This window comes from Megascapheus bottae, chromosome 27 (assembly GCF_031878675.1).
Source record: "Megascapheus bottae isolate mThoBot1 chromosome 27, mThoBot2.hap1, whole genome shotgun sequence".
NCBI lineage: Eukaryota > Metazoa > Chordata > Mammalia > Rodentia > Geomyidae > Megascapheus > Megascapheus bottae.
Window position 1 is genome coordinate 22,105,349 of NC_143535.1, and position 21,583 is coordinate 22,126,931.

Consider the following 21,583-nt stretch of genomic DNA (forward strand, 5'->3'; position numbering starts at 1 on the left):
CTTCCTCCTGTCTTGAAGACCCCAGGCAAGGATCATAAAGAAGATAATTTATATTCTGAGGCTTTCTGGAAATATATACAGAAGTGTATAAGCAGTTTCAGGACAGAACATATAGAGTAGAGGGAGAAGTAGTGCAAGTAAAGCACTGGAAAAATACAAAATTGGTCAAGGAATGAGTGAGCATTTCACTTAATTGGGATGCGGAGCCTGTAATATATAGTTAAGGTAGGATGGTTGGTGGGTTTATCTAAAGAAGCCATAGATAAGAACATAATTAGGGCTGGCTTCCTGACAAAAATGAAGGTGACAACTATGTGAGGAATGAACGGGAGCCTGGAGGCCAGAAGGCCTCCTGGAGTCCACTGTGATCATAGACAATGAGTGGGCAGATGTGGGCAGATCTGAGAGTACAGTGAGATTGAGAAGCATGCTGGAAAGGTAAAAATCTATTGTCACGGTCAGTCGCTGGCCTGAGAAATCTTCATAAAGAGAGGAAGAGAAATAAGAAGAACCTCAGGGGCCGGGAGTTTGGCCTAGTGGTTAAAGTGTTTGCCTAGCATGCATGAAGACCCGGGTTCAATTCCTCGGTACCACATACATAGAAAAAAGCCGCAAGTGGTGCTGAGGCTCAAGTGGTAGAGCTCTAGCCTTGAGAAAGTCCAAGGACAGTGCTCAGGCCCTGAGCTCAAGCCCAGGACTGGCAAAAAAAAAAAAAAAAAAAAAAGAAGAAGAAGAACCTCAGGTGTCGAAACAAGTGCCTAAAAGAAAGATGCCGATGATGCCAATGATTCCGTGAGCAGAGATAAGTAAAACAAGGACTATGGTAGTAGAGAAAAGTGGAGATGTGAAATTTCAGTGCTATGCATGAAATGCTTAAAAAGTATTTGGAGGAGAAGCTCAGAGAAACATTGAAATCAGAACTCAAATGTGGGGAGTTAGCTGAACATCAGTGCTCAAGCCTGTAATACTATCAACTCAGGAAGATGAAATCTGAGGATTGCAGTTTGGAGCCCAGACAGAAAAGTCCATGAGATTCTTATCCCCAGTTAACTAGCAAAAAGACAGAGTAGATGCATAGTTCAAGTGTTAGAAGACTAGCCTTGAGTAAAAATGGCCAACTCATTATTGTTATTATTGTTTTTGCCAGCCCTGGGGCTTGAACTCAGGGCCTGAACACTGTCCTTGGGCTTTTCTCAAGGTTAGCACTCTACCACTTGAGCCACAGCACCACTTCCAGCTTTTCTATGTAGGTAGTTCTGAGGACTCGAACCTGGGTGCATTCTAGGCAAGCACTCTACCACTAGGCCAAACTCCCAGCCAAGATTTCTACCTATCTTAAGCAGGAAAGCCAAGTGAGAGTAAGGGGCCCTGAGTTCAAGCCCCAAGCGTGTCACACACACACACACACACACACATAAATAGTCTAATAAGTCACAAAACTGACCCATGAAAAGGTACCAATGGCTCTCCATTTCTTTTGCTTGTGTTACAATATGGCTTTGTGACATTCTGTAACAATTACATTTGTAATAATACACAGAGAAGCCATTAAAAAAATGTGACTCATAGCTTTGCACAGTGGCAGTGTCATAACCAGTGAGGTTTCCCCAAGGTGTGACTATTGCTAATTAACAAGGTGACTCAAGAAGAGTCACTCCCATTTTTCTCCCCTGCTTAGAAGGCTCTTGTGTATTGTCCATCATTGAAGTGGAGTAGGTGACGTTACTTCTCAGGGAAGTAATGCAGTTGTTTGAAGCTGAACAGGTTTTTCCATCTGTGACTCACACCTTTCCCACATGAATAGAAAATTAAGATTTCCCAAGATTGTAACTTACAAAGCCTTTCTTCTAACTCCAGCTGGTCTAAACTAAAACAAGAATTTGTGAAACAAATCGAGTAGACTAAAGAATCAATGGATAGCCCCCAAATCTGAGGCCTTAGAGTACTATTTGTTTTCAAAGACAATACTTCTAATCTGGGTACTTCCTATGTCTGAAATCAAATGCTGGGGTGGGGGTGGAGGGAGTGAGGAGAGACTTTTATATATAGCATGCATATGCTAAGTTTTGCTTTCCTGATAACTGGTCTATGGGTTTGAAACAGGTTTGGTAAGGACAATCTTGGGTGAGATTGCTAGGGTCTGAATGAAGCTTAATACTCATTAATGTTGTAGAAAACTGCCTGTGGCTACAAATAGTTTTGTGGAGGAGTTGCCTTTGTATATGAAGCCTGTCTCTAGTTAGTTTCCTTCCTCCACTGTTGCTCCCAACTCTGACTTGAAAGAAGCTGTCCCATTCTTTCTACTTTACTTTGTCTCTGCTACTTAGCTGAGCTAATTTTCTCAGCTCTCTGTAGTAATGCCTCATTTTTTATTTCATGCTCATTTGGTCTTCCTTAGAACGAGTTCTTTTGCCTTTGGTGCAGGAAACATAAAATGACAATTAAAAACCTTGGTGTCAGGAACTGCCAACATTCTAAGTTCTTATTCTTGGTGAATAAGAATGATACTTGGGGCTGGGAGTTTGGCCTAGTGGTAGAGTGCTTGCCTTGCATGCACGAAGACCCGGGTTCGATTCCTTGGTACCACATACTTATAAAAAGCCAGAAGTGGTGCTGAGGCTCAAGTGGTAGAGTTCTAGCCTTGAGAAAAATCCAAGGACAGTCCTCAGGCCCTGAGCTCAAGGCCCAGGACTGGCAAAAAAAAAAAAAAAAAAAAAAGAATGATACTTGGTATTCTTATATAGCACACTGATATGAAATTACTGTGTCTGAGATGTCCCAAATCAAAGAATTTGAAGGTATTGAAGCTTTTTTTTTTTGCCAGTCATGGGGCTTGAACTCAGGGCCTGAACACTATCCTTGGACTTTTCTCAAGGTTAGAGCTCTACCACTTGAACTACAGCACCACTTCCGGCTTTTTCCTATGTATGTGATACCAAGGAATCGAACCTGTGTCTTCGTGCATGCTAGGCAAGCACTCTACCACTAGGCCAAACTCCCAGCCTGAAGCATTTTTTTCTACTCTGTGCAGAGGCCTTTCTATAGTACCCATAATGGAGCTAGAATTGCTGCTACATACCTTTAGTATTAGCCACTCAGGAGGCTAGAAACTTGAGGCAATACTGGATTTTTTAAAAAGTGGGAAAAAAAAGAGAGCCCAGAATGAAGTTATACTATTTGTAATGAAAAGATGGAGAAACTTGCAGCTCTATTGGCTAGTTTTTCTATAGAAAAAATCTATGTGACATACATGAAGTTAGATGTCATTTGCTATTCAGCCTCTCAGTCTTTACAGTAAATATGCTCACTTATGTAATCATTTTTCTTATAATGTTTTCAGGGATTTTGATCATCCTTATAATATCTATATAATTTCCAATTTAACCATGAACCTCTAAAGATGTGGTATCCAAAACTAAGCACAAAGACAGCCATGCAGCTCTTGACATAGAAGCATGAGACAGCATGACATTGATGGGAATAATAAAAGAAAAGAGGAATCCTAAGGGACTTTGTCATTTATTTTGACAGGTATGGGAAGCTACTAAATGGCAGTCAGATTTGTATTTTTAGGAAAAAAAAAAAAACAAATCACTCTGTTGGCTAGAGGCTCAAATAACATGGGCCAGACAAGGAAATATTGCATCATTTCAGGGGAAACCCAGTAACAGTCTGAACCAGGGAAGAAATACTCATGTGAAGTGGTATAGAGGTTACAAACTTCCCGGTTCCATGGTTTGAGGGATGCAGAAAAAAGGCAAGGGTTCAGGGTGTAGTTCAGGGCTAGAGCATATGCAGAAGGCAGAGTGGCACAGCAAATAATTCTGTGAACTTGGTCAGTCGTGGGGATTGAACTCTGAGCCTGGACGCTGTCCCTGAGCACTTCAGCTCAAGGCTGCTGCTGCCCTACTCTCAAACCTGGGTGTTTGTTGTCCCTGAGCTTATGGAGCTACATCACGACTTCCGGTTTTCTAGTGGTTAATTGGAGATAAGAGTCTCATGGACTTTAGGACTTTAGTGCCAGGGATGGCTTTGAGCTGAGATCCACAGATCTCAGCCTCCTGAGTAGCTAGGATTACAGGCGTGAGCTACTGAACCTGGCTCAGTTGTGGTTCTTGAACTCAGGACCTAGGCACTGTCTCTGAGCTATTTCACTCGTGGTTAGTACTCTACCACTTTGAGCCACAGTGCCACTTCTAGTTTCATGTTGGTTAGTTAGAGATAAGAGCCTCACAGATTTTCCTGCCTGGGCTGTCTTTGAACCATGATTCTCAGATCTCAGCCTCCTGAGTAGCTAGGATTACAGGCATGATCTAGCGCCCAGCTACATCACCTTTTTGGTTTTTTTGCCAGTCCTGGGCTTGAGCTCAGGGCCTGAGCACTGTCCTTGGACTTTCTCAAGGCTAGAGCTCTACCACTCGAGCCTCAGCACCATTTCCAGCTTTTTTCTACGTATGTGGTACCGAGGAATCAAACCCGGGTCTTCGTGCATGCTAGGCAAGCACTCTACCACTAGGCCAAACTCCCGGCCCTACATCACCTTTTTAAGCAGGGATCTTATAAAGGCTAAATGATAGAGAAAGTGCTTATTTATTTAGTTCAGCACAGAGTATTGTGTAGTAAGTGCTTAAGATAGGATTAATCAAGTTGATTGATTAGTTGGCTGCTTGGTTGGTTGGCTAGCTAGCTGACAAGCTCATTGGTTTGTTGGGGTAGTAAAATAAGTTTAAAGGAAAAGAGAGGACAACACCATAGTAATAGCTCATCTTTGGATAGTGAGTTTCAATTGCTTTATGTGTCTATTATCTCATTTCATATTCAAAAGAGCCCTAAAAGTGTCATTTTGTTAATTTGTAGGACCACACCCTAGGAAAGAAATCCAAAATGAATGCAAAATGAAAAATGCATCTGAGGTATGGAAAATTTAAAAAAACAATGCAAATTGCCTGTGTAGAATAATTTTAATTATGACTTTAAGGTAGGCTAGGGGAACTAGAATAAACTAGAATATTTTTTTCTGGATAATGGGATATTATAACTAATTGTTCTTAATATAGTTTTCAATTTTTCTATCATGGATATGTTACCTTTATAATATAAGGAATACTAGTTCACTTTGACCATTTTCCTTTATTAACAATACCTATTTATGTAGTAGATATACTCTCCATATTTAAAATAAGTAAAGTACACAAAGACCAAGGTTCGATTCCTTGGTACCACATACATAGAAAAAAACAGAAATGGTGCTGTGGCTCAAATGGTAGGGTTCTAGCCTTGAGAAAAAAAATCCAAGGCAGTGCTCAGGCCTTGAGTTCAAGCCCTAGGACTGGCAAAAAAAAATACTAATACTTTTGATAATAATAATAAACTGTAACTACTTTTTTGTGTCTATGCTAATACTGGGGCTTGAACTCATGGCCTCTCACTCTTTCTTCACTTTTTTTTTTTTCAAGGCAGGTGCTCTACCGCTTGAGACACACCTCCACTTCTGGCTTTTTGTTGGCTGATTGGAGATGAAAGTCTCACATACTTCTCAGCCTGGGCTGGCTTTGAAACACAGTCCTCAGGTCTCAGCCTCCTGAGTAGCTAGAACTACAATCAAAATCCACAAGCAGGCTGGGAGCCTAGCCTAGTGGTAGAGTGCTAGCCAAGCATGCATAAAGCCCTGGGTTAGATTCCTCAGTTGCATATACTCAGAAAAAGCTTGAAGTGGTGCTGTGGCTCAAGTGGCAGAGCACTAGCCTTGAGCAAAAAGTGTCTAAGGACAGTGCCCAAGCCCTGAGTTCAAGCCCCAGGACTGTCATAAAAAAAAAACAACCCTCCATAAGCACTTGGCTACTACAACTTATTCTTATTTAAAAACAAAAACAAAAACTTACGGGCCAGACATATTCCTAACCATCTTAGTGGATACTAACTGGTTTAGAGTAAATGTACTAGAATTATAAACAGCCTTTTTTTTTTCATTAGGTTTCTTTCTTTTGGCTGTAAATAACTGAAAGTCCTACTCAAACTGAGTAAATAACAATGGTCCTTCCAAGCAGAACCTCAGGTCATGTGTTTGTGACTCTTGGTCCTCCTGAAGTAGTACCTTCATCCTCAGGCTACGGTGAATCCTTTGCTATATTTCCAAGCACTATTTTATTCTGTTCAGGCAATATTCAGAAGAAATGACATCTTTAGTGTAACCTTCCAAGTAAGACTCTTCAGATTCTGTGACTTGATCACTGAATCAATAACCAACCCCTAAGGGTGGGAGGAAAGGGTGAAATTGCCGGATATCTTAAGCCATACAGGAACTTTCAGGAACTAGAGAAGGGACAGTGTGGGAGAGGGTGGAAAAACAAAGCCAATCAAATAGGAATTAGGGAAAAGATGCCAAGTAGGTATCATGGCTATAATTCAATACCTGAAGGTTATCCTGGGCAACATAGTAAGGTTATCACAAAACAAAGAAATAAGGTGCTAGCCAGATGTTTATGATTATAATTCTGGCTACTCAGGAGGCTGATATCTGAGTGAAAAGCCAGAAGTGAAATTGTGTCTCAACTCATAGAGCACTAGCCTTGAGCAAAATAGCCAAGTAAAAGATTGAGGCCTTGAGTTTGAGCCTCAGTACTGACACACACACACAAAATAATAGTTAAAAATTAATAAGAAGCCAGGGTGGTGTCACGCCTATAATCCTAGCTACTTAGATCTGAGGATTACAGTTCAAAGCCAGCCCAGGCACTAAAATCCGTGAGACTTTTATCTCCAATTAACCACCAGAAAATCAGAAGCGGTGCTGTGGCTCAAGGAGTAGGGTGGTAGCCTTGAGCTGAAGAGCCTAGGGACAGCACCCAGGCCCAGAGTTCAAGCCCCATGACCAAAACAAAACAAAAACAAACAAACTAAAAGATGTACATCAGCTAACAATGGGATTCCAGATTTGAGGAGACCTGAACAGTTAGTTATTGTGGTTACTTGAAGGATTTCTTCCCAATAGTATGGTATCTAATAAACTTCGAGTTTAACTTTTAATTTCATATTCATAATAACTCCCTGAGGCTTAGAGAGAACAAATAATTTGTCTACCTCTTTCTAGCACAGTCTGTCTTAAGTATTAGTCTAGACACCCACTTCTTCAACACCAGAAGTTATTTTCCAGTTGTTGGAGATGAATACTTTCTGCATTTCTACCCCAAACACCATTCCTTCTGCAAATGACTGAACTTCAGTAGTTTAATTCTCAGGTCATCACAGCCCCTTCGTGAGGCTGTGCCTCCCAATTTCTTAGGAGAACTCTTTCCGGATCACATTTTCTGGCTGGCCTCTTGAAAAGCACAGTCAGCAGCATTCAAAACAGCCCTGGATGCCTGCCCCGCAGGGACTTTTGATGATGCCTTGTACTATTTTGAGATAAAAAGAGTTCTGCTTCCAGCAGTCCAGAAACATATTTGAACATCAGCTTTTAAAACCCCTTGTTCCATTTTATATGACAAAAGCTGCAGAAGGTTTGAGCCCTTTCCAGCCCTACTACAGGCAGCTGGCTTTTACTGAATTTGCAGTGAGTGGCAGATAAGACAAGACATGCATCACCATACAGTGACGAATATCACCATCCTGACTTCAGATATCGCTAATCGTAGAATGTCTAGATTTGCTCCAGATCTCTTTAGAAAAGCAGAGTTGGAATGTGCTGATATTCACACATAAATTTACATGAGCATGGTAAAATATCATGGAGTTAAAACTCTGTCTACAAAATTTTGTGTGGCTGGGAGCATGGCCTGATAGTAGAGCGCTTGGCATGCATGAAGCCCTGGGTTCAATTGCTCAGTATCACATACACAGAAAACGCTGGAAGTGGTATTGTGGCTCAAGTGGTAGAGGTCTAGCCTTGAGGAAAGCCCATGGACATTGCTCAGGCCCTGAGTTCAAGCCCCAGGACTGGCAAAAAAAAAAATAACATAAAGAATTCTCTCTCTCTCTCTCTCTCTCTCTCTCTCTCTCTCTCTCTCTCTCTCTCTCTCTCTCTCTCTCTCTCTCTCTCTCTCTCTCTCTGTCTCTGTGTGTGTGTGTGTGTGTGTGTGTGTGTGTACCAGTACTGGGACTTGAATTCAGGGGGTCTGGACATGACCTCTTGAAATAGCTCCTTCAAACAATTAACTTTTTTTCGGGGGGGGGGGAGGTCATGGGGCTTGAACTCTGGGCCTGGGTGCTGACCCTGAGCTCTTCAGCTCAAGGCTACTACCTTTCTCTTGAGCCAAGCCCCACTTCCCATTTTCTAGAGATTAATTGGAAGTAAGAGTCTCAGGTTCTTTTGTGCCTGGGCTGGCTTTGAACTTTGATCCTCAGATCTCAGCTAGGATTACAGGCATGAGCCACCATGCCCAACCTCAAACAACTAACTTTTGAATAAGTTAAAAAAAAAAAGAGTATCAGGAAGCTGAAACATGTGCTGTCTGAAGTGGGGGAAAGGGGAGGAGGCAGATAAATGGAGAGAGGAAGGATGGATAAGCATACTGATAATATTTGATGTATATGTGTGAAAATGGAACCACATAATTTGAGGGGATAGGTAGGGCTGGGAGAGATGGGAGAGAAAGATGGAAGAGGTGACACTGATCATGGTGAATTGTACTCATAAATTAATATGTCAAACTAAAACCCATTTGTACAGCTGCTTAATGATAATAAAAATTAAAATAAATGTGGGTGGGGACAGGAGAGAAAAACTAGCAGATATTAAGAGAAGTGATAATGTCCAAAAAGAAATCTGCTCATTACCAGACTTATATAACCCCTCTATACATCATCTTTTTTCGTATATTTTTATTGTAATGAATAGAAGGGTTATATTATATTCACCAGATAGAAGGTGCATTACTTTACAAACATTGACACCCTTTTTCATGTCTTGGTCCCCATTTCCCTCCTCCCACCCCCCTTCATCTTGTTTTTCCCCCTTCCCTATCCTATTTCTAATAACCAAATAAGCATATATACAATATATCAGATAACAAGGTAAAATACTATATGAGATAACCAAGGGACAGCAAAAGAGATGAGCGATAACATAGTACATTAAGGACAACAGTCACTCATTATATGGCTTTTGTCTCTGTATCCTGGAGGTCCTTTCGTTTAGCATCATACTATATGGCCTTATGGACACCATCTTTATAGTAACATTTTTTTTGTCACTTGTGGGGCTTGAACTCTGCACATGGGCTCTATCCCTGAGCTCTTCAGCTCAAGGCTAGCACTCTACCACTTGAGCCACAGAGCCACTTCCAATTTGGTTCATTGGAGATGAGAGTCTCATGGACTTTAGTGCCTAGGCTGGCTTTGAACCGCAATCCTCAGATCTCAACCTCCTGAGTAGCTAGGATTACAAGCATGAGCCACTGCACCCAGCTAACAAAATTTTTTAACTGTATTTTTTTTTTTTTGGTACTAGGGCTTGAACCCAGGATGTTGCCCCTGCTAGACAAGGTTCTTTGCCACTGAGCTGCATCCCAACTCCATAGTGACAATTTAAAAGAAAAAGAACTGAACACTGGAAGCTCACCTCTATAATCCTAGCTACTCAGAAATCTGAGGTCTGAGGATCAGATTCAAAGTCAGTCTTAGCAGGAAAGTCTGGGAGACTCTTATCTCCAATTAATCACAGAAAACTGGAAGTGGTGCTGTGGCTCAAAGTGATAGCATTGAGCAAAAAAGCTCAGGACAGAACCCAGGCAGTGAGTTCAAGTCCCATGACCAATGAGAGAGAGAGAAGAGAGAAGAGAGATTAAGAATTTTTGTTTATGAGACAATATGTTACAGTTGAAGTGATAAGATTTCATTTTTCCCTTTAAGATGCATACTAAAAAGTACAGGTGAAAGTAAAAAAGAAAATATCAGTTTGTTTTGAAAGAAGAGATTTTTTTTAAAGAGGGAGACAGAAGTAACGGTTCAATTTAATAATTTAAAAATGCATACTCATTTTTACAATTGTTCTTTGATGAGATGTGCACCTTTCAAATCTGATAGGCATATTTACATGGAGTGCAGAGGGAAACTCTAAAGCACATTCATGAAAAGCTGACATGCATGGGCGAGTGCTCCTTGAATGTCACAAGATCAAGTTCATATCACCAGATAAAAAGACTGTAACACTTTCATGTTATAATGACAGCTGTATGGCACAATAACCAATCCTTATAAGGCAAAGTTATTCTTCTGGTGGTTCTTTTTTTAATCTTTTGCTCTTGGCTGCTGTCCTAGATAGATTAAGGTTGAAGCTTTTCAGTATCAATGAGGTCAGATTTGTGGTAACAAAGAATGCTAGGTTAGGAAGTCTAGAAAAACAAGGCATGAAGAAGAACCTCCATGGCTCACACTGTAAGTCTAACTACCCAGGAGGCTGAGATCTGAGGACTAGGATTCAAAGCCAGATGAGACAAGAAAGTCTGCGAGACTCGGGACCGGGAGTTCGGCCTAGTGGTTAAAGTGCTTGCCTAGCATGCACGAAGACCTGAGTTCGATTCCTTGGTACCACATACATAGACAAAAGCCAGAAATGGTGCTAAGGCTCAAGTGGTAGAGTGCTAGCCTTGAGAAAGTCCAAGGACAGGGCTCAGGCCCTGAGCTCAAGCCCAGGACTGGCAAAAGAAAAAAAAAAAAAAAGAAAGTCTGTGAGACTCATCTCGAACTAACCACAAGCAAAATAGGGCTGGGAGTATGGCCTAGTGATAGAGTGCTTACTTAGCATGCACAAAGTCACAGGTTCTGTTCCTTAGTACCATATACACAGAAAAAGCAGGAGGTGATGCTGTGGCTCAAATGACTGAGCACTAGCCTTGAGCAAAAGTGCTCAAGGACAGTGAGCTCAAGCCCTGGTTAATAATAATAATAATAATAATAATAATAATAAAGCTCAAAGTAGAACTTTGGATCAAATGCTAGAGCACCAGCTTTTAAATACAAAGCTAAGGGACAGTGCCAGGCTCTGAGTTCAAGCCCCAGTAGTACACCCCCACACACACACATACACATGCACGCACACACACACCCCCACACACAAATAAAAAAGTTAGAATGGCTTTCTAACTCTCCATCTATATGCCAATTTGCTTAGATCTTTACAAAAATGTCTTAGGTATTCAATTGTGAAGTCTGCTGTTTCCTAGCCTTACTTACAGTATGTGTCAACCCTAATTTAAATGCAGAACCATCCAAAAAAAAGTTCAAATATTATTCAAGACCTATGTCTTAGTTTCTCAACCCAAGAACCCTGTATTCCCCTGAGGAAGTGCAAGAGCAGGCTTTTTTCAAGTTTACTTTACCCCAGCTTGAGCAATCCTGGTGAAAGGGCATTTGAGTGTGAAAAGAAGAAGAATGAGACAGCTCAGACACACAGAAAACCATAGTAAGACAAGGCAAATTTTTTAGTTTTGTTATATAAGTTGTGTGTGTGTGTGTGTGTGTGTGTGTGTGTGTGTGTGTGTGTGTTCGCACATGTGCAAATGCACAAGCCAGTCCTTAGGCTTGAATTCAAGGCCTGAGCTCTGTCCCTGAATTTGATCACGACTAGCACTCTGCCTCTTGAGCTTCAGTTCCACTTCCAGTTTGTTGGTAGTTTATTGGAGATGAAGTCTCACAGAAGCCAGACACTGGTGGTTCAGGCCTATAATCCTTAGCTACTCCAGAGATTTGAAGACAGTGGTTTGAAGCCAGTCTGAGCAGGAAAGTCCATGAGACTCTTTTTTTTTTTTTCTTTTTTTGCCAGTGCTGGGGCTTCAACTCGGCCCCTGGGCACTGTCCTGAGCTTCTTTGGCTCAAGCCTAGCACTCTACCACTTGAGCTGCAGTACCACTTCCAGATTTTTCTGTTTATGTGGTACTGAGGAATTGGATCCAGGGTTTCATGCATGTGAAGCAAGCACTCTACCCCTAAGCCACATTCCCAGTCCCCCAGGAGACTTTTTTTTTTTTTTTTTTTTTTTGCCAGTCCTGGGCTTGAGCTCAGGGCCTGAGCAATGTCCTTGGAGTTTCTCAAGGCTAGAGCTCTACCACTTGAGCCTCAGCACCACTTCCTGCTTTTTTCTATGTATGTGGTACCAAGGAATCGAACCCGGGTCTTCATGCATTCTAGGCAAGCACTTTAACCACTAGGCCAAACTCCCGGCCCCCCCAGGAGACTTTTATCTCCAATAAATTACTTAGAAAAAGCCTGAACTAGCTCTTTGGCTCAAATGGTAGAGTGCTAGCTTTGGCAAAGCCTTGGAAGTACCCAGGCCCTAAATTCAAGCCTTAGGACTGGCAGCTAAATAAATAAATAAATAGTATATAGTGGGCTTTCCTGTCTAGGCTGGCTTTCAACGATGATCCTCAGATGTCAGCTTTCTAAGTAACTAGGATTACAAGCATGAGCCACTGGTACCTGGCTAAGTTCTACTTCTTACCAAAACCGAATACCATATGTTTTGTATATGTTTAATAAATACTTCAAATTGTTTAGAATTAGTAGTTACTTCTACATGCTACCAAGTTACAGGAATCATTGAATACTAATTGGCACTGAGGGCAATTGGAAGTTCATAAGCAATTACTGATAGCTTGTGTCGACATGTAACTACAAAATTTTGGGCCACAAATATCCTGTATTTGTTTGGTGAGTGACTATACTTTCTTTCTTTCTTATATGCCTCAAACTACTTCTTCTTCCTTTTTTTTTTTGTGCCAGTCCTGAGGCTTTAACTCAGCGCCTGGGTACTGTGCTTGAGCTTTCTCAAGGATAGCACTTTACCAACTGAGGTGCAGTACCATTTCCAGCTTTTTCTGTGCATGTGGCATCAAGGAATCAAACCCAAGGCTTCATGCATGCTAGGCAAGCATTCTCCAGGCTTGGTGATTATGATTTCTAAAAGCTAAAATGAAGATATATGACTGATAATGAGAGGATTTTTTTCTGTATGTGCCCGTCCTGGGTCTTGAGCTTGGGCTGGGTGATGTCTGTTTTTTTTTTTTTCTCTCAAAGCTGTTGTTCTACTGCTTGAGGCACAGCTCTACTTCAGGCTTTTTACTGGTTACTTGGCGATAACTCTCTCAATTTTCCTTCCTAGCCTGGCTTTGAACCCTATCCTCTGAGTAGCTAAGATTGCGGGCACGGGCATGTGTCTAGCCACAATGAGTTCTTCACAGTTAACACAGTGTTTTCCCATTCTACTTCCTATTTGAGGCTGCTGTATTATTGTCTATCAGGTAGCTTTGGCCTTAATCAAATACTTCTACTAAGATAAAAACAGAAACAACATGTGTTAAAAATGAAGAGAAATCTAAAATGCAGTAGCAGCAAAGCAATGGACAATCATGGTGCTTAGAGATTTAATATTCTTCAGTAATGTTAAGTCATTATTTATTTATTTATTTATTTATTTATTTATTTATTTATTTATTTATTTTGCCAGTCCTGGGCTTGAGCTCAGGGCCTGAGCACTGTCCTTGGACTTTCTCAAGGCTAGAGCTCTACCACTTGAGCCTCAGCACCACTTCTGGCTTTTTTCTATGTATGTGGTACCGAGGAATCGAACCCGGGTCTTCATGCATGCTAGGCAAGCACTTTAACCACTAGGTCAAACTCCCAGCCCCAAGTCATTATTTTTTTAAATAAGCTTTATTTTCTGGAATAGCTGTTAGGCTATGTTTTAAATGTTTACAATTTTCACATAGCTGATTTGCAAGAACAAAAAGACAAAACCACAACCCTGCTGCATTCAGTCTTGTGAAATTATATAGTATTGCACACAATTTTCATTTTCCTAATATAAGAAAGACCTAGCTGGGTGCCCATGGCTCACGCCTGTAATCCTAGCTATTCAGGAGGTTAAGATCCTAGGATCATGGTTCAAAGCCAGCCTGGGCACTAAAATCTGTGAGACTCTTATCTTCAATTAATCACCAAAAAAAAAAACAAACCCGGAAGTGTAGCTGTGGCTCAAGTGGTAGAGTGCTAGCCTTGAGCTGAAGAGCTCAGGGACAGTGCCCAGGCCCAAGCCCCACAACAACCCAGATGCTCCACTACAGATGAATGGATAAAAAAAAATGTGGCACATATATACAATGGAATTCTACATAGGACCAGACACTGGGAAGTGGATAAAACTAGAGTAAATCTTGTAGAGTGAGATAAGTTAAGACCAAAGGATATGTGGATATCAGATCCAAATAGTATAATACTCAGTACTCAATACTCAGGTATTCAAGGTCATTGACATGAACTTGGAGATATAAATATAACTATATAGACATATTAACCTATGATGGGATATACATTCTATAGACACAATATATAGATTGATATATATAAATGACATACAAACTCTCAATTTTAATTTTGTTCTTAAATTTATGTGCTAGTGATTGCATATAGAGATTCCATTCTTGAATATTTGTTTGTTAAACTTGACATTTGAAATATGGTGTAAAAAAATAAGTGTTAGCTGATCACAGTGGTTCATGCCAGCAATCCTAGCTACTCAGGAGGCTGAGATCTGAGGATCAAGGTTCAAAGCCAGTCCAGGCACTACAAACCCTGTAAGACTCTTATCTCCAATTAATCTCTAGAAAATGGGAAGTGAGGCTGTGGCTCAAGGGCAGGGCAGTAGCCTTGAGCTGAAGAGCATAGGGACAGCACCCAGGCCCAGAGTTCAAGCCCCATGACCTCCTCTCAAACAAATAAATAAAATCAGTGTTAATAAAAGTATTTTAATAAAATAACTAGATAAAATAAAAATTATCTTCAAAGAAAAGAATCATGTAAACTATTTGAAGGCTAGAAAACAAGCAAAATGGAACTTATGATACAGGTATGCTCACACATATGGGAAATAATAAAGGCTCAAGTTTATTATATACTATTTATAATCTGGATCCATTTAAGATTCACAAATATGAGAGATGACGTATCTATATAATGAATTCACTTCAGGCATTAAAATTATTAATGAGCCAGACATAATGGCACATATTTTCATCCCAGCACTTAAGATACAGAAGAAGCCAACGCGACATAGCTAGTTCCAGGCCATTCTGAACTACACAATGAAACCTGTTTCACAAGATCTGTTAAGAAAATGTCTCTGGGTCAGGAGTCTGGCCCAGCGGTAGGGCGCTTGTCTAGCATGCATGAAGACCCAGGTTCGATTCCTCCGTACCACATATGTAGAAAAGCGCCAGAAGTGGTGCTGAGGCTCAAGTGGTAGAGCTCTATCTTTGAGACAGTCCAAGGAGCTCAGGCCCTGAGCTCAAGCCCAGTACTGGGAAAAAAAAAAAGAAAAAAGAAAACTTCTCCAACTGGAGACAAAAACATGAGAAGGGATATCAATGTGTGAGAATTAATGTACCTACTATCAGGTGAATATAACTGTAACCCCTCTATACATTATCCCAACAATACAATTTTTTTTAAAAAAGAAAATGTCTTCAAGATTCCTTGTTAAATGAAATTAAGGAAGATATAGGCTTGTACGCACTATTCTACCTTCACATTAAAAGGTAAAGAAAGAGCTAGGTGTGGTGGTACATGTCTATAATCCTGAACTGAGGAAGCTGATGGAGGAAAATCACAATGAGTTTGAGGCAAGTTTAAAGTACACAGTGAGACTCTGTTAAAAAAAGGGGGGGGCGGGGAATGGCAGGTTGGAAGGGCAGGAATTTGGCCTAGTGGCAGAGTGCTTGTAAAAAAAAACGGGGTTTCATTCCTCAGTACCACATACATAGAAAAAGCCGGAACTGGTGCAGTGGCTCAAGTAGTAGAGCTCTAGCTTTGAGAAAGCCCAAGGACAGTGCCCAGGCAGGCCCTGAGTTCAAGCCCCATACACAACAACAACAAAATAAGCCAGGCTGGGCGCTCATGTCTGTAATCCTAGCTATTCAGAAGGCTGAGATCCTAGGATCATGCTTCAAAGCCAGATAGAGAACTAAAGTCATAGAGACTCTTAGCTCCAATTAACCACCAGAAAACCGAAAGTGGCATTGTGGCTCAAGTGGTGGAGTGGTAGCCTTGAGCTGAAGAGCTCAGGGAAACTGCCTAAGCCCAAAGTTCAGCCCTACAACCTAATCAAACAAAAACAAACAAAACAAAACCAAAAAAGGAGCATAGCTCAGTAATAGAGTACTTTCCTTGCATACATGAGACCTTGATTCTTGTCCTAGCTCCACAAAAGAAAACAAGATTGGCTGAGGGCAGTGGCTCACACCTGTAATTCAGATCTCAGAAGGCTGAGATCTGAGGATCATGGTTCAAAGCCAGGCCTGGCACTAAAGTCCATGAGACTCTTATCTCCAACTACCCACTTGAAAACTGGAAATGGGGCTGTGGCTCAAGGGGTAGGGCTGTAGCCTTGAGCTGAAGAGCTCAGGAACAGCACCCAGGCCCACAATTTAAGCCCATGACTGACAGAAAAAAAAAAAAAAGAAAACAAAATTACTAGGCACCGACACTGGTATTTAAATGTGAAATTATGTCTGAAAGTATAGATGTGAAACCAGTCACAGAGAGGAGCTTTAAACGGAAAATGGGAACTACCAGTGAGAAAGCAATGTTTTCTTTGATAGATGTGTGTGTGTGTGTGTGTGTGTGTGTGTGTGTGTGTGTGTGTATACACACACCAGTACTGAATCTTGAACTCAGGGCCTGGCATTCCTAGTTTTTTGCTCAGAGCTAATGCTCTATCACTTGAGCTACACCTTCACCTCCACATTTTTTGCTGGTTAATTGGAAAAAAAAAGTCTAGAAGGTTTGTCAGGGCTGGTTTTAAACCTCAGTCCTCAGATCTCAGCCTCCTGAGTAGATAGGATTACCAGCGTGAGCTACCAGGACACAGCTCCTTTGTATACATTTGATTTTAGTTATTTTAAAGAATAAAACACTTTAAATGAAGGATAAATAAGGAAATAAACATGGAAAAGGGTGGGAGGGATGGGGATTTAGAGTATGTCTACTGTATAGTTATGAATGGCCACATTAACTCTTATCTGAATATCTCCACAAGCAGTGTAAATTACCACATGGTTAATTCTATTGCACAATACATGGATTGTGCCATACATTGTATACATAGTGATGTAGTTAATTCATAACTCAAAGACAAGGCTCTAAGGAGAATATTGAAGTAGTAGCGATTTAACAAAATAAACAAGACAGAAGGTCTGGGAATGTTGCTTAGTGATAGAGTGTTTGCCTCATACTCAAGAAGCCCTGGGTTCAATTCCTTTAGTGCCCCGTCTGGCTTTGAAGAACCTGAGACTCTTATCTCCAATGAACCTCTAGAAAATGGGAAGTGGGGCTTGACTCAAGGGTAGGGAGGTAGCCTTGAGCTGAAGAGCTCAAGAACAATGCCCAGGCCCAGGGGTAGGGTGGTAGCCTGGAGCTGAAGAGCCTAGGGACAGCGCCCAGGCCAAGTTCAAGCCTCATGCCCCCCATACACACAAAAAAAATCAAAGAGAACTCTTTTTCTTAATCTGTCATCCACCTGATGCTAAATTTATGTTCCTAAGCATCAGGATGAATCTGGGTGTTGATGGCTCACACCTGTAATCTTAGCTATTCAGAAGGATAAGATCAGAGAATCATGGTTTGAAGCTAGTCTGGACAGAAAAATCCCCATGAGATTCTTATCTTCAATTAACCACTCAAAAACTGGAAGTTAGCTGTGACTCAAAGTGGCAGAATGTTAGCCTTGAGCAAAAGATGTCTGAGACAGCATCCAAGACCTGAATTCAAGCCCCACAACCAAAAAAGAAAAAAAAAAAAAAGAATCACAAAGAAAGATGATTAAAATGCTCTCTGTAAAGATACTGATTCTTAGATGTGAAGCTCAAGTGGGTATTGAACACCAGCTTTAAGCTGGTGTTAGTTAGCTGGTTAGTGCAACAAAAAGAAATAAACAGATTTATACTATATATATGTGTATGTGTGTGTACTTATATATATGTATGTATATGTAATATCATAATACTATATAATTATGGATGTATAATGCATTCTGTATGTATAATATATTGCATAGTATATAATATTATATATTGTATAATTATGTTATATAATTATACATTATAAATTTTATATTATATTGCATATTATATATTATATATGAGGCACCTTAATGTTCTGTATCATATACTATGGTACATAACATGTTATATATAATATGCACACAATTATTCTTTTTTTCTTCCTCAAGGCTAGAGCTCTACCACTTGAGCCACAGCACCACTTTCAGCTTTTTCTTTGTATGTGATACTGAGGAATCGAACCTGGGGCTTCATGCATGCTAGGCAAGCACTCTATCACTAGGCCAAACTCGTGGCCCCTGCACACAATTATTCTTATTCAGATAATCTGAGCATTGACCTATGGAACACAATTAACAACAAATAAGATTATTTGTGAGTAGTATGGCTGTGGCCGATTAAAATCAGTCTTCTCAGATGTTCTCTGCAAGCTCATTACCACTAATACAAAGAGGCCAAGATGAGCGCCAAGTGATTAATCCCTAGAGAGTTAACAAAGCGGCTGAGGGTGACAGCACACCAGGCTAAATTCTGCTTGTTTTTCCAGGCAAGGAGATGAGGTGAAATAAAAGTCCATCTAATTTCTGTCCTTTACCTCTGAAACGTGAAAGTACAAGAGTCAACATTGTTTTGGAGAGCCTGGAAAAGCTGTCTTTTTGCTTACAAGGAGAATGGTCACATGCAGACTTTGTTAAAGACTTTGGTGATTTGGGATTTGGTTACTCAGTGACTGCCTACTCCCTCAGCACCAAGGCAGCTACCTGAGACCTCATACAGTAGATGCTCAGTCCCCAAGTTTAGTCTATAGAAGAGGAAGGAAAACTGGCCAGGTGTCACTGTAACAACATTGTTTATATAATTGCTTTCCCCTCCTATCCTTATTACACCTGAGCTTAGCTATTTTCAGAGTTTGAGCCAACATTTCTCTTTCTTCAGCTCACCTCCCTATAGGAGTGTTTTGTGAAAGCAGCTTTAAAATTATTTAAAATGGCTCAATGCCTAACGGATACATTTGTCATCTGCTTGAAGGCTTTTATGGTTTTACATAACTTACTGAGTGTTTTTAACTTTATGCTTATGGCTCAAGGCAATTATTGCAAAAGACATACCTTTATTAATTGAAATAATAAATGCTTTATAGATGTCGTAATGAAATGTGGTGATTTAAGGCTTAAATGGTATATTGAATCATTGAAGAATAGTGCAGAGCCCACCTCTGGGAAAGCCAAATGGAAAAATTCAGAGGGAAAAATGAAACCAATGAAAAGTTAAATATAGTACCCTAGGTGACATCATAGAAACACTGAAGAGAATTTTAGAAGAAATTGCATGAGTTTTGTATGCTTTATTTTGTGTTGGTAATTATTAGAGGCCTCACAGATGCTAAGCAGACCTCTAGCATGAAATTCCCCTATGCCCCTCCTGAGTTCTGCAAAGATGTTCCCATCATAAATTTCATTTGCTAGCTGTTTTTGCTTCATGCCAAAATTAGCTGTTAATTTATCTAATTGGCTGGTCTTTCAGTAGAACATGTCGATCCACTTATATTGGCCCTATAAAGACATTCCACCCTATTGGCCATTTTTCAGCTTTATTTACTAATTACCACTAGTTTACTTTCCAAGAAGGAAATAGAGATACTAGATTCTATTTGACTTACAATGGGGATCTGTCCCCATAGAACTGTTAAGAGTTGAAAGCATCAAAAGTCTAGTTTGGGGGCACAACCCACAGTGGTAATATGTTTGCATAGTATGTGTGACACCCTGGGTTTGATTTCCAGAATTTCAGGAAAGGAAAAAAAATGTTTAACTTTTGTATTTAAGCCTGATGTTTGTAGGCTCACTTTTGTAGTTATAACTGCTTAGGTGGTTCAGATCTGAGGAGTGAGTTTCAAAGCAGACTGGAGCAGAGAGCTTATATATAAGGAGACCAGGGGCCAGGAGTTTGGCTTAGTGATAGAGTGCCGAGCATGCATGAAGACCCAGGATCGATTCCTCGGTACCACATACAAAGGAACAAGCTGGAAGTGGTGCTGTGGCAAAAGTAGTACAGCTCTAGCCTTGAGAAAACCCATGGACAGTGCCCAGGCCCGGAGTTCAAGCCCCAGGACTGGCAAAAAAAAAAAAAAGCACATAAATAAATAAATTTAAAAAAATATGCATTTAAAGGTGGTTATGTTGGCATGTACTTGTAATCCCAGCACTCTGGAAGATGAAGCAGGATCATAAGTTCAAGACAAGCCTGGAATACAGTGTCTCAAAAAGAAAAAAGGCCTTTTAGAACCTCTAATTAATGGAATATCTGAGCTTAGCAAACAGAGTAAAAATAAAGATTAGTCTGCTTGGTCCTTGGGCCAGCTAATAAATGATGTCAGAGTCACAAAAGAGAATTATGCTTTATGTTGCTGGTGTGGAAAAGATCACAACTCAAAATTTAATAGACAGTTGGGAATATAGCTCAATGGTAGAGTGTTTGCCTACTGTGCTCCAGGGTCTAAGCCCTCTGTTCCTCAGCAGTCTCTAGAGAGAAGCAGAGGGGCCTCTGGTAAACTCTGCCTACATCATTCCCATGTTACTTGCAATTTCCTCATCCCCAGTTGTACCTGCAGAGGTTTTCAAAGCCAGAGAGGTGACAGTGGGGCATTCAAGAACAGGAAATGACCATAGCTGCTAATTCCAGATCGGCATTATCTAATAGAAATGAAGATTTCTTCTAACTACAAGTATTTTCTGAGCACCTGAAATGTCCCTTGTGCTCTGATTACATAAAATAACATTTATCAAGATGAACAATAGGAAACGGAAATGCAATTTTTTTGTCTTCTCCTTCTCTTTTTTTTCTTTTTGTCAGTCACAGGGCTTAAACTTGGGGCCTGGGCACTGTCTCTGAGCTCTTTTGCTCAAGGCTAGTGCTCTATCACTTTGAGCTACAGTTCTACTTCAGAATTTCTAATGGTTAAATGGAGATAAGATTCTCACAGACTTTCCTGCTTGAGATGGCTTTGAACTGTTTTCCTCAGATCTCAGCCTCCTAAATGGCTAGGATTACAGGAATGGACAACCAGCTCTGATAAAAGGTTTTCTCCTCACTTTGTTACCTGATATATCAGATATATTTGTATTTGGTTATTTGAAATTGGATAGGGAATGGGGGAAAATAAGATGAGGGGTGGGGGGGGAGGGAAATGGGGACCAAGACATGTGAAAGGGTATCAATGTATGGGAATTAATGCACCATCTATCTGGCAAATATCATGTAACCCTTCTATTAATTACAATAAAAATATATGAGGGCAAAAAAAAAGGTTTTCTCTTTGTTGTTGTTTTTGCTTTCTTTTTGTTTTGTTTTTTCATTTATCTATCTTTGAGAAAATAAGTGGGGGGGCATAGAAATGGTGGGACAAAGCATGAACAAATGCAACAGTGGAACTCACTAGATACTATGTTGAAAATGAACTATACAACTTGAGGGTAGGGATGGGAGATAAAATCTGGGAGAGAGCAAAGCAAGGGGAGATACTGTCCAAAAAGAAA

The 21,583-nt window shown here is 40.5% G+C and overlaps 1 pseudogene; it reads left to right on the top strand.

Annotated features, from left to right (window-relative positions):
- Positions 1 to 1,567: 1,567 nt before the first annotated feature.
- Positions 1,568 to 1,635, top strand: LOC150045758 (U4 spliceosomal RNA; annotated as a pseudogene).
- The last annotated feature ends 19,948 nt before the right edge of the window (positions 1,636 to 21,583 follow it).